The following is a 10742-nucleotide window of genomic DNA, read 5'->3' on the forward strand; positions in this document are numbered from 1 at the left end:
ACAGCTTTGTAATATTGTTGAAATCATGAAGTGTGATGCCTTCAGCTTTGTTCTTCTTTCTCAGGATTGCTTTGGCTATTTGAGGTCTTTTGTGGTTCCATATTAATCTTAGGATTTTTTTCTATTTCTGTAAAAAATGCCATTGGAATTTTTATAGGAGTTGCATTAAATGTAAAGGTTGCTTTGAGTAGTATAGACATTTTGACAGTATTAATTCTTCCAATCCATGAACATGGGCATCATTGCATTTGTTTGTATCTTCTTCAATTTCTTTTACCAATGTCATCTAGTTTTCAGTATACAGATCTTTCACCTTCTTGGTTAAATTTATTCCTAAGTATTATATAATTTTTGATGTTATTGGGGATAGGATTGTTTTATTTCTTATTCAGACAGTTCATTGTTAAATGTGTGGAAATGCAACTGATTTTTATATGTTGATTTTGCACCCTGCAACTTTACTGAATTCATTAGTTTTAACAATTTTTGGTAGAGTCTTTAGGGTTTTCTATATGTAAGATCATGCCATATGCACACAGAGACACTTCCAATTCTTCCTTTCCAATTTGGATGTCTTTTATTTATTTCTTTTTCTTGCCTGAGTTTTCCGGCTGGTGAAAGTGGGCATCCTTGTTTTGGTTCCTGATCTTAAAGGAAAAGTTTTCAATCTTTCACCCTGACTGTGATGTTAGCTGTGGGCTTGTCATATATACTTTTATTATGTTGAGGAACATTCTTGTAATACCCAATTGTTGAGAGTTTTATTATGAAAAGATGTTGAATTTTGTGCTTCACCTGCATCGATTGAGATGATCAGGATCTTTATCTTTCATTCTCCTAATTTGATGTTTCCCATTTACTGATTTGTGTATGTTGAACCATCCTTGTAACCCAGAAATAAATACCACTTGATCATGGTGTATGAGCCTTTTAACGTTCTGTTGAATCAGTTTGCTAGTCCTGTGTTGAGAAATTTTGCATCTATATTTATCAGGGATATTGGCCTGTAGCTGCCTTTTCTACTAGTGTGCTCATTTGGCTTTCGTATCCAGGTAATTCTGGCCTTGTAAAATGAGTTTGCGAATATTCCCTCCTCTTCATTTCTTTGTTTTTTAAGAGCTTGGGAAGGATTGTAATTAATCTTTTGAGTGTTTGGTAGAATTTACCACTGAAATCGTCTGGTCCTAAACTTTGTTGGGAGGTTTTTGATAAGTTATCAAATCTCTTACTTTAATCTCTTACTTTCCTACCTATTATTGGTCTGTTTAGATATTCTATTTCTTCATGATTCAGTATTGGTAGGTTGTATATTTCTAGGAATTTATCCACTCTTGTAAGTTGTCCTAGAACAACCCATGCATGTAATTGTTCATAATAGTCTCTTATGACCCTTTGTATGTATTTATGACCCACAAATTGTTTATCTTTTCAAAGAGTTAGCTCTTATTTTGTTAATCTTTTCTATTGTTTTCAATTTATTTATGCTCTAGTCTTTATTATTTCCTTCCTTCTAATGTTGGGCTTCGTTTGTTCTTCTTTTCTAGTTCCTTGAGGTATAATGTCCGGCTTATTTGAGATCTTTCTTTTTCTTTTTTAATTTTTTAATGTTTATTTATTTTTGAGAGAGAAAGAGAGACGGAGCACGAGTGGGGAGGGGCAGAGAGAGAGGGAGACACAGAATCAGAAGCAGGCTCCAGGCTCTGAGCTGTCAGCACAGAGCCCGATGTGGAGCTCGAACTCAAGAACCACGAGCTCATGACCTGAGCTGAAGAGGGGACGCTTAACTGACTGAGCCACCCAGGCGCCCCATATCTTCCTTTTTTCTTAATTTATGTATTTATAGCTATAAACTTTCCTGTTAGAACTGATTTTGTGGCATCTCATAAGTTTTGGTATGTTGTGTTCCCCTTTTCATCTGTCTCAGAATTTTTTTAATGTTTATTCATTACTTTTGAGAGAGAGAGAGTGAGCAGGGGAGGGGCAGAGATAGAAGAAGACACAATTTGAAGCAGGCTCCAGGCTCTGAGCTGTCAGCACAGAGCCCGATGCAGGGCTCAAACTCACGGACCCTGAGATCATGACCCGAGCTGAAGTAGGACTTTTAACCGACTGAGACACCCCGGCGCCCCTGTGTCAGATTATTTTGAATTTCCCTTTTGATTTCTCCTTTCATCCATCGGTTGTTCAAGAATGTGTTGTTTAGGGGCGCCTGGGTGGCTCATTCAGTTAAGCGTCCAGCTTCGGTGCAGGCCATGATCTCACGGTCCGTGGGTTTGAGCCCCGCATCGGGCGCTGTGCTGACAGCTCAGAGCCTGGAGCCTGCTTCCGATTCTGTGTCTCCCTCCCTCTCTCTGCCCCTCCCCCACTCACGCTCGGTCTCTCTCTGTCTCTCAGAAATGAATAAAAAAAGCATTAAAAAATTAAAAGTGTGTGTTTAATTTCCATATATTTGTGACTATTCCAGCTTTCTTTTTGTTTATAGTTTCATGCCACTATGGTTGGAAAAGATATCTCATATAATTCATATCTTCTTGAATTTGTTGAAACTTGTTTCGTTGCCTAATGTAGGATCTATCCTAAAAAATGTTTCATGTGCACTTGATGAGAATGCATATCCTACAGCTGCCAGATGGGATATTCTGCATGTGTCTGATAGGTCCATTTGGGTGTTGGTACTCCTGAATACATAAGATACTACAGGAAGACATGAAACAGAAGTAATTGTCCAGCTTTCAATTACAACTGAAAGAGATCATAGCGTCCAGAGATCTGGAAGCTTGCATTTGGAAGATACAAATGGTTCTCATCTAAAACTAAGATGAGCAAAAAGGCCGATTAGACCTCAGCCTTGTGGCAAGGATCAAATCAAGGATATGACAGTCACACTCATGACAAAAGCCTCTGAGTAGATTAAAGTGGTACCCAGTAAAGCCTTTCATTTGAATAGAACGGCACAGGGCTTCTCACTGACAAAGCCTGATGGGCTCAAGCTACCCAAATAAATAGAAAAATTAAACAAGAGAAGAATTTGTGTCTCAGAAAGCACAGTGGCTGTGATGATAGCACATGGAAGGGACTTGAATCAAATGTAGGAGGAATTGACCACAATTTTTAGGGTGGTGCCGAAATATCGAGCAGCAAGTGCTAAAGGAAACTGTAAATGAGACTTTAAATGACCCTTGGGCCTCAACTTTCTGTGGGCTGGAAGTAGTCTGAGAAAGCTGTTCAAAAACCAAGAAGGACATATTCTCCACTGCTCACTTAATCTTTTAAAAATTTTTTTTAAATTTATTTTTGAGAGAGAGAGAGAGCGCACACAAAAGGGGTCGGGGTAGAGAAAGAGGGAGACACAGAATCGGAAGCAGGCTCCAGGCTCTGACTCGTCAGCAAAGAGCCCAATGCGGGGCTCGAACTCGCGAACTGTGAGATCATGACCTGAGCCAAAGACAGACGCTTAATTGACTGAGCCACCCAGGCGCCCCATCCAATGCTTACTTAATCTAAGGACATGAAGGGTAATGGAAAAGAAGGCTTCTAGAAGGTGGAAGGTGGAACTAACGACCACAGGAGACAAGGCAATGGGAGACGAAAGACTACCATGGATCAGAATTGGTGCTTCACCAAGGAACATTCCTCACCCTAGTGTCTAGGACCTCAATGTCTGCCTGGCAGAATTCCACAACTGCCATGGACTAACGATGGCTCTAATCACCTTCTTGCTTTCAGATGGAGTATTTATGATGGTTATCCTATTCCTAATAGGATGGGGTGGGGTGGGAGGGGTGGGGAGGTGGGAATAATGGTGCAGACATTTTATTTAGTGGATATGTCTCCAGATCAAGAGAAGATACGTCTAGGCCCAAGTACTGTGAGACCTTGGACTTTGAGCTTGACACTGTGATAAACCTTTTGGGGTTATTTCCCTGCAGAGGGTATGCATATATTTTGCACATGGGAAGAATGATCAGAAGGGCAGGCCGCTGTCACTAGTCTCATCTGTGCATGCTTCCCACACTGGAGCACTTTCTGTCCCCCTAGCAGTTAGATGGGTCCATGTGAGTAGTTCTGGCAAATGAGTTATGAACATGAATGATATGAAATCACTTCTAGGTCAGAACTTTTAAGCATTTAAATGCCATTTTAACCTCCTCCATGTATTTTTTTTTCCAACAGGCAACCCTCCACCTGGGTTTTGAGTATCTATTAGAAGCGAATTCCCCTGCCAAGCTGTGATAGACATGTGGCATGTGAGAAATAAACCTTTTGTTTTGAGCCACTAAGATTTGGGGGATTGTATATCATTACAGAATAATCTAGCATATTCTGAATAATACATCAATTTATTGTTTGCCTGTTGCATTAGAAGATAGGCTTAATGAGGACAAGAAACTTGTCTATCTTGCTCTAAGTTATATACTGAATATTTATCACTACACTGGCTCCTAGCAGGTGCTCAAAATATTTCTTGAATTATCGAATGGGTTAATTGTCTTAGTATGATTCAGAACCTTAACTAATAACCAAGATTCATGCCTTAATAGATACTCATCTCACTTTTTCATGGTGGTGAGCCAAGACAACGCATGCAAACAGGGTCTGAATAGTTTTTTAAAAGAATTTGAGACCTGCTTCAACATACACATACAAAATCATAATCTTGAAGAGGGCCATGACAATTTTAACTGGGACCATGTCCTTTTATTTTCGTATTACAAAAGCAATACACGAATGCGTGTTTATTTTTCAATTCTTAAGAAAGCATCATGGTATGTGGAGTAAAATGTGAAAATACCCTTTCTTGCAGTCCGTGATCTCTCTCTTAAACCACATCTCTTAACTTCCTGTAGATTACCACCAATAGTGTTCTGCAGAAATAGTGAACTATAGTATGCAATTGTTTTCAATGTTCATTTATTTTTGAAAGAGAGAGGGAGAGAGAGAGAGAGAGAGAGAGACAGAGAGGGAACAAGTGGAGGGGGGAGGGGCAGAAAGAGAGGGAGACACAGAATCTGAAGCAGGCTCCAGGCTCTGAGCTGTCAGCACAGAACCCGATGCGAGGTTCAAACCCACGTACTGTAAATCATGACCTGAGCCAAAGTGGGACACTTAACTGACTTTGAGCCACCCAGGTGCCCCTATAGTATGCACCTTTAATTTGAGACAGTAAAAATGGATCTGTGAGAGTATTATTGGGATATTGTGACTTATAAGAAGTATGTATTTGGTTTTTGTCTGTTTCTGGCACAGAGTTCCTAAAACTCTTGGAATTTCCTAAGGGATGAGAGCTATAAAGGTGTCCTTTGTTACATTAATGAGGTGATTTGGGGACCCCTCTGACGGATGGGACTTGTGGCTGAGAGAACCAACCACCCTCTGACCTCTGGGGAGACAAGAGGGGTTGAAGGTTGAATCAATGGCCAATGGTTAATGATTTAGTCAACCATGCTTGTGTAATGAGCCTCCAGAAAAGCCCAAAAGAACTTGATTGGTGAACTTCTGGGCTGGTGAGTATGAGGATGAGAACCTCCCAGAGGTGCTGGGAGGGTTGTACACCTGGAGAGGGCATGGAAGCTCTACGTCCTTTCCCCATTCTGTTTCCTGCAGCTCTACCACCTGGCTGTTCTGGAGTTTTATTATTTTATAACAAACTAGTAATCTAGAGTAGAACGTTTCTCTGAGTTCTCTGAGCCATCCTAGCAAATTAATTGAACCAAAGGAGGGGGGTCGTGGGACCCTCCGATTTATAGCCAGTCAGAAGCACAAGTGACCCCCTGGGCTTGCACTGGAGTCTGAAGTTGTACGTGTGTGTTGAGGGGACAGTTTTGTAGGACTCAGCCCTTAACGTGTGGAGTCTGATGCCATTTCTGGGTAGACAGTGTCAGAATTGAGTTGAATTGTAGGACATCTAGCTGGTGTCCAAACATTTCTCGTTGGTATAGAGAGCACCCCTCCACCCCAATCTCCATGTGAGACACAAATGGTGGAATTGGGTGCAGAACCCTTAATTATGTGTGTATGTGCGTACACGTATATGTATATGTCTATGTATATACCCACACTTCGAAAAATATACTAGAAGGAATCAAATATTAATCGTGTCATTCTCCGAGTTGTGGGAGTATGGTTGATTTCTTGCTTTCTTCCCGATACTTTTCAAATGTGAAAATGCAGTGCTGAAGAACAACACAGCACTAAAATGACTTTAGCCTCACACAGAGTGTCTACCTGAGCATAAAATTCAGTTTCCCGCTTCTCTTGCTTCTCTCAAGCTCTCCTTTAGGTCACGTGCCTCATGCAGATTCAGTGTCATGAACAGCTAGGACCCTTACAGTTTAAACACTTTCAAGATGAAGATTCAAGGAACCCTGTGCTTCAACGTGTCCTGATTAAGCCCTCTAAAATAAATGGATGGTATCAGCACTGAGTTCCAGGCAGCAAGTGCAGATGAGTCAGTGAGCAATAGTCCAAGATCAGAGCTGGGTCAGAGGGCCAGCATCCCGGCCATGTTGTGTGTGTGGCCATGAATCTGGGAGGCCGCTATATTTGGGATGGACACACAACCAGAGTGATTGAGTGTGATGATAGAGCTGCCTAGGTCCTTCTGCTTCAAAGGATCTAGACCCATTTTTAGAGCTGAGGCTTAAGTGGCCTCAACGTGGATGGTGATGATCATCAGGGGCCCGGAAATTATAGCTCTGATCCTTCAGAAAGTCCCTTCCAAGGACAGGATCATGGTGGCAACAGCAGACTCAGACTCTGACTGGCTTAGCTGAGAGGAGATGCGCCATTTTAGGAAGACGATGAGTCAACTTGACCAAAAAGAGACATTTAGTTGAGATAAGGGAGCTTAGACTTACTGTGTAGACTGTTATTTGTAAACACTTATTCTTCTAAGACTTTTGCATTTCCTGGTTCTGAATTATGTGTAATTTTTTATATTCAATGATTACAGGACAACTTTTGTTATTTTCTTGGTTATGGAAACACATGCATTGTTGGGACAAAACACAATCGATTGAAAAGTATGCTGTTTTTCATTTTATTACTCCATACCTATGCGGATTCCTGGGCCGGGCACCACTACTCACCTTTGGCAATACATGGATTCTTGGTGCATCCCTGGGTTGACAGGAATAGTCTCTGAAGTCTTAACTTTGCGATCCTGAGCCTAATAGGAAAGGCAAATGTCACACTGCCACGAGTGACAGCAATTGCTGAAATGGACTCTTAGGGAACTTCACTAGACTGGATGGATTAGGAGGCAGAGATAGAGCTTGCAAAGTCTGCCACATTGACTTGAGTCTGTGATGCAACTGAAGACTTCTTGAAGGAAGAATTGAAATCTCACTGGATTCTTAAACAACAATCTGCCTACAAGAGCAGGCATCGGTAAATTGCCAGTGCTGATTAAGATAACGTTGTGGAGACTGTATAAAGTCTGATCATATGCATCAGAAATAACTCCCAGAAACATGCTTGTAGCTGGAGGGAAATTGATTTTTGATTCAAGACACACACATCAAAATGTCTGCATTTATGGGGCGCCTGGGTGGCGCAGTCGGTTAAGCGTCCGACTTCAGCCAGGTCACGATCTCGCGGTCCGTGAGTTCGAGCCCCGCGTCAGGCTCTGGGCTGATGGCTCAGAGCCTGGAGCCTGTTTCCGATTCTGTGTCTCCCTCTCTCTCTGCCCCTCCCCCGTTCATGCTCTGTCTCTCTCTGTCCCAAAAATAAAAAATAAAAAAAAAAAAAAAAAAAAAAAAAAAAAAAAATGTCTGCATTTATAACATTCCCGAGTATCATAATTCTGAAATGTTTTCCTTTGTATATACTTACTAAAGAATACATGTGGGTTGAAGGAATCATGTTTTATAAAACTGAAAGGTTACTAGGGGATATAGACAAATAGATACTAGTGTGTATAACTGGGTAATTAACACCTGTAATTCACTTTGTTGTGAATAGACTCACTCATTGCACAATCTCTGAAGTTGTAATTCATGCTACTGGCTCTGGGCAGAAAACCAGGGGAGCGGCAAGAGGAGGAGAGGTGACTATGTCTTCATAGTCCAACCCTCAAAAAGCTCTGTGTTTCATCAATAGGCACCTCATTAATATCTTCCAGTGCTCACAGCCAACGGACTATATTCATCCTTTTCGTCACTTAGTTCGTTACAGGTTTCCTTATGTGGTTTGTGTTCCCTTCCGATGCTGGAGGATAGAGGTAATTGGGAACTAAAGTTCTTTGGGGAAGATTCAAATGCTCAGATCTTGCAGTGACTCTGAATAATGATCTCAATGGGTCAAAACTCTCCAAGGTAGATGGAAAAGGGCTGATTTTTTTCTGCTAAGTTCAGAGAAATTTACTAAGAGATAGAGACTTCCATGAGTTGTGTTTTTATAAAACAAACTACCCAAGTCACCAATAAAAAGTCCTCTAAATGTTAAAACTAACAAAAATATTATGTGTCAATGTGTGCAACACATTTATGTTTGTTTTCTATGGCGTGGAATATTTCTTTTTCAGAGATTATGGAAGTTTACTTATTGTTTGTTCTTTCTTTGATTTTTTGATGCTATTTTTTCCAACCACAAATCATGATTGTTCTTATGAAAAAATATGATATTTTATGATATTTCATTTTATTTTCTATTCCCAGGCACCATGCAGTAAAAATCCTGACCCGTCTGTAATAGTTTTTTCTGCTAAATTGGGGAAGGGTCTAATGGCAGTACAATGCATTCTCTATTCTCCAGAACATGTGACTATGTAGTTTACTGTCTTTATGGGTAGGAGCAAATGTAATAAAAGTGTATGTTGTAGGTATACTGGTTTTGTTGCTAAAAGTAAATGCCTGACTGGTACACTATGTGACATCCTTCTCAGAGAGCTCTATACATTATTAACCGTAGGGGAGCATGGTATGGAAAAGAGGTGGAGAGAAAAAGAATAATAATGGTAAAAGCAAACTTTCTCCTGTCTTATTGATTATTAAAGGCTTTTATATTATGTCATCTGACCAAAACATCCTGTGAAGTTAGTTGTATTATATTATTTTGCAGATGTGAAAATACAGTGGCGAGAGCTTACGTGACTTTCCAAGGCCACATAGACTGTAGGAGGAGAGGGTGGATGCCCGTCAGGGCTTTAGACCGAAAATGTTTAGAAAAACTAAGGTTGGACGTGCACAATGTGATAAGAGCAGGAGTTGAGTTTGTTCAAGTCCCAGGTTCAAATACACGTAATTGAGTAGAAGTGTTTCAGAAAACCAAGGAGTTTTCACCAAGGTAAATTTGCTCAAAGAATTTTCAGAATGGGAGATCAAGGTAGAGCTTCCACAGTTCAGGCTTGAGGATGAGATCTGGAGCGACCACTCAGGAAGAATCTTGCCTCTTTAAAGACCTGAGGACTGGAAGAGGTATCTCTATGCCAGGAAGGGTCAGAACTATGGTGTAAGGAAGGAAAACTGGAAACACCTACGAAAGTCACTGTGTTCGCATAAGGATTTCTCAACCTCCGCATGATTGACATCTTGGGTGGGAGAATTCTTTGTTGTAGGAAGCCGCCTTGTGCATTGTAGGGTATTTAGCAACATCCTTGGTTGCCACCCAATGGACGTCAGTCGTATCACCCCTCCCCGTCCCCAGCTGTGACTACCAAAATGTCTCTAGACATTTCCAAATGTTCCCTAGGGGGCCAAGTCACCCCTGGTTGAGAAACATTATTTAAAATGAATCAAGCTGAATTAGGGAACCAAGATTTAAACTTCAAATTAACCAACCTGCACATGGATTGCATCTCTATTTTTTTTTTTTCCCCTCACACTATTGTGAAGTATTTTTAAAGCAATATTATCAACTTGCCAGATGTATGCTTCCTGGGCAAACTTCTACAGATGTGTACTATCAGGGAAAAATAAAAAAGGGGGAAATTACGGCCTTAAGGTAAAAGGCTAGAGAAAAATTCTAGATTCTTGAGATAATGGAAGTAGAACATTACCCAAAGCAGAAATTTCCTGAGTCTCTTTCTTTTGCAGCAGCTTTAAGCTGTTTCTAGGCATGTGACATGGTACAATCTTTTTTGGAGGACCATCTGGCCTTGGTCTTGGTGTCAGAGGCTCCCTCTCTGGCATGTGGGGGAGCCTCTACCACATATCAAGTTCACTGGTACTGAATCGCAAGGGCTCAGAATCACCTAATCTGACATTTCTGATGAGAGAAACTCTCATGATTGTCTCCTAGAAAAATGCAGTTAAAATACAACAAGCAATGAGAAGTTGAACTTCTTCCAAGGTGGTCATGAATAGAGACATCTTACTTTTTCTAGGGCAAGAGGCTTGTGATATCATGGCTTCCGAGTGCTGAAAGGGCACAAGTCTTGGTGGAGACTATAATGTACAATTAATGATTTTCTGGAAAAATCCATTGGTGAAAAAATAATAATACAAGTAAATCAGTCAAAGATGTAGTGTTTTGACCAATATTTTAGCTCCAAGAATATCATTTCAACTTAGAAAGGAATATAATGAGGGATAGAAATTCTTGAGAGAACTTCCCTGCAGGAACTCACTGAATTTTTAATGCGTGGATTAAAAAATCATGCTCACCGTAGAGAAATCATTAATAACCACTTTAGTGGACCTTACTTTTAGAAGTTATTTTGGCTGTCCAGCAATGGAATGCTCATCTTCTGTTTGGGGAACTCTCCTTCTAATGAATCTTGGAAAGAAGCAGGCCTATTTGCA

The sequence above is a fragment of the Panthera leo genome, chromosome A2, assembly GCF_018350215.1.
Source record: "Panthera leo isolate Ple1 chromosome A2, P.leo_Ple1_pat1.1, whole genome shotgun sequence".
Lineage (NCBI taxonomy): Eukaryota > Metazoa > Chordata > Mammalia > Carnivora > Felidae > Panthera > Panthera leo.